We start from the raw sequence: 6,173 nt of genomic DNA on the forward strand, positions 1-6,173 counted from the left end.
TTGTTGCTAGTGTTGATGCTGGTTCCCAAATAAACGAAGTCTTTTACTATTTCGAAATTATGGCTGCCAACAGTAGCGTGGTTGCCAAGGCGCATATGCGCTGACTCTTTGCTCGATGACAGCATGTACTTCCTTTTGTCCTCATTCACCATCAAACCCATCTTTACCGCTTCTTTTTCTAGTTTGGAGTAAGCAGAACTAACAGCGCGGGTGTTTAGGCCGATGATATCAATGTCTGAAAGCTCGTTTAGTTTCGAACGGCTCGGAGAGGTCCTTCCCAATTCTGACTGAGCTGATGGTGTTGCTCAACGTCATTTTGCACAGCCATATAAGTTTTGCGGGGAAACCAAATTCAGATATAGCGGCATATAGGCAGCTCCTTTTCGTGTTGTCGAAGGCGGCTTTAAAATCGACGAAGAGGTGATGTGTGTCGATTCTATTTTCAGGGGGTTTTTCCAAGATTTGGCGCATTGTGAAAATCTGGTCGATGGTAGATTTACCAGGTCTGAAGCCGCACTGATAAGGTCCAATCAGCCGGTTTACGGTGGGCTTCAATCTTTCGCACAATACATTTGAAAGGACCTTATATGCGATATTAAGAAGGCTGATTCCACGATAGTTGGTGCATTTTGCAGTATCCCCCTTCTTGTGGACTAGGCAAAGAACACTTAGATTCCAACCGTCGGGCATGCTTTCTTCCGCCCATATTTTGCTAAAAAGCTGCTGCATGCGTCTTACCAACTCCTCGCCGCCGAACTTGAATAGCTCCGCAGGCAATCCATCAGCGCCCACGGCCTTGTTGTTTTTCAATCTGGTTATTGCTATTCTAACTTCGTCATAATCGGGCGGGGGGACATATATTCCATCATCATCGATTTCGGGATCGGGTTCTTCATCTCTGCGCGGTGAATTGCTGCCTCCATTTAGGAGAGCAGAGAAGTATTCCCTCCATAATCTAGGCACTCTCTGGACATCAGTTACAAGGTCGCCGTTTTCATTCCTACAGGAGTTTGCCCCGGTCTTAAAACCTTCCGTCTGTCGCCGTATTTTTTGGTAGAATTTTCGGGCGTTATTCCTGGTGGCTAGCAGCTCAAGCTCCTCGCACTCACGCCTTTCTGCTTCTGCTTTTTTCTTCCTGAAAAGGCGTCTCGCTTCCCTTTTCAACTCACGATAGCGTTCACACACACCTCTTGTCGCGCTCACTTTAACGTAGCCCTGTAGGCAGCGTCTTTTCTTTCGGTAGCAACGCGGCGGCAGTACGAAGTGCTTTGGAGATATGCTCCCACTGCTCCTGTATTCCTTCAGGATGAGTTGTGCTCTCAGAGAGCAGGTGTGAGAGTCGAGTTGCGAAATCATTGGCAGTCTGTTGTGATTGAAGCTTTTCGACGTCTAGCTTTCCTTGTGTTTTTGTTCCTTGGTTTTAGCCGCGTTGAGGCGGGTGCGTATTTTGGCTGCAACGAGATAATGGTCCGAGTCGATGTTAGGTCCTCGGATCGTGCGAACATCTAAAACACTGGAGGCATGCCGTCCGTCTATCACAACGTGATCGATCTGATTGCGAGTATTTCGATCAGGAGACATCCATGTAGCTTGATGTATCTTTTTATGCATGAACCTCGTGCTGGATATGACCATTTTTCGAGCACCGGCAAAGTCAATCAGCCTCAGTCCGTTAGGAGAAGTTTCATTGTGTAGGCTGAACTTTCCGACTGTAGGGCCAAAAACACCTTCTTTGCACACCCTGGCGTTAAAGTCGCCAAGCACGACTTTTATATCATGACGGGGGCAACGCTCGTATGTGCGTTCTAATTGTTCATAAAAAGTGTCTTTCACCTCATCGTCTTTCTCCTCTGTCGGCGCATGGGCGCAGATGAATGATATATTAAAAAATTTTGCTTTTATTCGGATAGCGGCGAGACGCTCGTCCACAGGCGTGAACGTCTGCACTTGGCGACAAAGTCTCTCTCCCACCACGAATCCGACGCCGAAACTGCGCTTATTCGCATGGCCACTCCAATATATGTCACAATTTTTGATCTTCTTTCTTCCATGCTTCGTCCAACGCATTTCTTGGATGGCGGTGATGTCAGATTTTGCTTTGACGAGGACATCAACCAGCCGGGCATCTGCATCAATCCCATTCAGGGAGCGGACGTTCCAGGTGCATGCCCTCAATTCATTGTCCTTCAAACGTTTGCTATAGTCGTCATCAATAGAGAGTGTATTTATCCGAGGCTTGTTGTTATATTTCATTGGAGTATGTTTTTATGTGGCGGGTCCCAAGCCCAGCGCACAACCCGCTCAGCGGGGGTGAAAATATTACTTGGCACGTTTATATAGCGAGCCGCTTTCTCCAAGACAGACGCCCGCTTGCAGCCGCACCTAGAGGTGCACAGACGCTGCCGATGAGATTTCCCCCGGCTAGCCCTTAAACCGATTATGTCAGAGTGGCCTAGCCAAGTTGTCGCCTTCTCACATTAGCTCACCACTAAACGGGTGTTTAGCAGCTACCCAGAGGATACTTGGCCGCAAGCGACCGGCAGTAGTGAGCTGCTTGAACCGCATGCAACAGAATCGCTCTGGCCATTCCCAGGTTAATGGCGGTCAGAAGCTTTCCCTACTTTCGTGGACTTCTACACACGCCCCACCCTTAGCCTTCCTTACTTGCTTTTATTTCATCTGTTAAATTTTAATTTTTCATTTTCGACATTTTACACAAAACTCTATGTATCTTGTAATTGAAAGAGTGCAAACTAATTTGGCAAACATTTTTGGAAAAATTGCAAAATTCGAGAAAATGTTTCAAATATTTCGAATTTGTTATTTGGAGTTTTCTGAATTTTTTCAAGTATGCAATTTGCACTGAGAAGCTTTTCATGGCAGAAATACCCGCGGAGTCTTTGCCAAATCACTGCCGAGGGGTGACCCCGCTTAGAAAAACTTTTTTCTAATGGAATAACTTTTTTCTAAATTTTCGATGTTGCTTTCACCGAGAGTTGAATCCACGAATTTCGGTGTGGTATTTGTGAATTTTAAAAGACCTATAACTTCTACTTTGTAACACTTCAATTGATTGTACTACGAAACTGCATACTCGAAAAAATTTCGAGAACTTCAAATAAAAATTTCGTGAAATTTTCTCGATTTTTCGAATTTTTTTTAATGTTTTCGAGATAAATTTCTATTGAAAACTTTATAGAAATATTCATAAAAATATCGAAAATTGAAAATGAAAAATTAAAGCGACTTAATTTGAAAAAAAAAAAATCCACTGCTTTTTCTTCGCTCACTGCTGTAAGTGCGTAAGAGAGATTGGTTAGAAATATAGTTTAGTATTAAATATGTGGAAGCGATGTTAAAAGCGCAGCTGGCGTAATTATGAGAAATCTTACCAAAATATGCTCATGTGTGCAAACTTATACGAAGAAGTAAACTGTTGAGCTACTCATTCAGATGTCTAAAGTAGTTATTTAGATGATATGTATGTTGCACATTTTATCTGTATAAATATGCAGCTAGGCACGTTTTTCTGACCATATCTTAACATCGATATGGAAATAATTTGCAAAGTATATTGACCAACCCAATCAGCTATCACCGACTTATCAAAATTTTCCTCATGCTTGCTTATATAGAATTTTTTTCTTAACTTGTCATGAACAAGCAAATATCAGAGTATCTTCTAGCCACTCAAAATTCATAGTGTTTACTTGATTTGATATGATTAGTTATTTCATATACTCTTAGTTTCAAACTTCTAACTCAACTTTCCAAGAAATTCTAGTTTGATTGCTTAACAAATTCGATTTTTGAAACTTTCTCTTTGAATTTGACTGAGTGATTGCGGACAACTTTTGATTATTCATTTACTTATTTGCATGTGTGGTTAGTTGGTGGTGGTGAAGATTGTTAAATAAACTGTGCTTTTATGCCAATGTGAATAGAAGAGTTCTTAAGTCATTGCAGTAAGGAGTTGGTGAATGGAAATTTTTTACTTTGCTTGATAAGCCGATAGTCAGGTTCAATATGAGAAAATAGTGGAAGAAAAAGTATAATTATAGTACTATGAGAGTTAGTTTTAATTCTATTACAAATTTCTCGTATCACTTAAATAAACTGACAATTAATATTTCAAGTTTGGACATTTTGAAAAATGTATTGGTAAAAGAATTGGTTCATTTCGATGAGCCGTTCCCTATTTATGGGGCCGGATTTTTATCCGGTCATAAAATATAAAAGTCTGGATTTTAGGTTCGATTCCAGCTCAACGCCACAACAATCATTTTTTTAAAGATTATTGTTTTTTTTTTAATTTTTCTATAATTGAAAAATTGTATTTTGTTTTTGGAATAGTAATTAGAAAAATTTTCAGACAACCTGCCATAGCTGGGCAGATAGATCCATTTCGAAGGGTGCTAAGCCTTCATCATCAGTATGCTTTAGGCACGCTGCACTAACCATTTAGCTATACAGCGGTGGTTTGTTTGACTGATAAATTGCTACTTCTATTCCTCTTTACCAACTATATTTATTCAGCGTTGCGCCATCTGCTGCAAGGCACTCATAATTACAATTACTTTGTTTGTGTTTGACATTCCCAGGCGCTGTTGGTATATTAACAATTTTTTTTTGTTTTATCGGCCTATTGACAAAGGATTCAGGTTCGATTCCAGCTCAAGGCCAGAACAATAATTTTTTTTAAAGATTGTTGTTTTTTTAAATAATTTTTCTATAACTCAAAAATTGTATTTTGTTTTTGGAATAGAGTAAACAGATCTAACATTATCAGTACTTACTATTCCAAAAACAAAACACAATTCTTCAATTATAGAAAAATTAAAAAAAAAAAACAATAATATTTAAAAAAATTATTGTTCTGGCCTTGAGCTCGAATCGAACCTGAATCCTTTGTCAATAGGCCAAAAGAAAAAAAAAAAAACAATTGTCCGGATTTTACTTTTATTTGTGGTTTTTTTCCGAAGTCCGAAATATAAAAAAATGCATAATTTGTCATAAAATTCTATCGGTATCCCAAAGTCCCATTAACTTTCACCTTGGGCAAATTTTTGGCCAGAAATTTTTTGTCTAATAACAAAAAATAACCAATAAAATCGATCCCTGTTTTTGGCTATCAACTTTATATGCCTGATTTGTAATTAAAAGATTAACTAACATTTTCAAAATTTCTTTATTATTTTTGAATTTTTTTTGGATTGTTGGCAAAAAATGTTATTACGGCTTTTGATTGCAATTAATTATAGTCAATCTGGTGTCTGTAAAACTATTTGATGAAAATTTTATAACTTTAAATTCATAAAGGTTGAGATTTTAATTTCCTTTTTTTGAAATACTTACTGGGAAAGAGGAACACAATATATTATAACTTTTGACTGCACTTAGCAATTGCCAATCTAAATTTTATTTAACAGATATATTAATATTTTTGGATTTTTAAATTAATAATGACTAAAGTTTGTTAACAATTTTTATACTCAGTTGAGCAGAGCTCACAGATTATATTAACTTTGATTGGATAATGGTTGGTTGTACAGGTATAAAGGAATCGAGACAGATATAGACTTCCATATATCAAAGTCATCAGTATCGAAAAAAAAATTGATTGAGCCATGTCCGTCCGTCCGTCCGTCCGTCTGTCCGTTAACACGATAACTTGAGTAAATTTTGAGGTATCTTGATGAAATTTGGTATGTAGATTCCTGGGCACTCATATCAGATCGCTATTTAAAATGAACGATATCGGACTATAAACACGCCCACTTTTTCGATATCGAAAATTTGGAAAAACCGAAAAACGCGATAATTCATTGCCAAAGGCGGTTAAAGCGATGAAACTTGGTAGATGGGTTGGCGCTATGACGCAGAATAGAAAATTAGTAAGATTTTGGACAATGGGCGTGGCACCGCCCACTTTTACAAGAAGGTAATTTAAAAGTTTTGCAAGCTGTAATTTGACATTCGTTAAAGATATCATAATGAAATTTGGCAGGAACGTTACTACTATTACTATATATGTGCTAAATAAAAATTAGCAAAATTGGATGAAGAACACGCCCACTTAAAAAAAAAAAATTGTTTAAAATTCAAATTTTAACAAAAAATTTAATATCTTTACTGTATATAAGTAAATTAAGTCAAAATTCAACTCCAGTAAT

This window comes from Eurosta solidaginis, chromosome 4 (genome assembly GCF_040869045.1).
Source record: "Eurosta solidaginis isolate ZX-2024a chromosome 4, ASM4086904v1, whole genome shotgun sequence".
NCBI classification, from domain to species: Eukaryota; Metazoa; Arthropoda; class Insecta; order Diptera; family Tephritidae; genus Eurosta; species Eurosta solidaginis.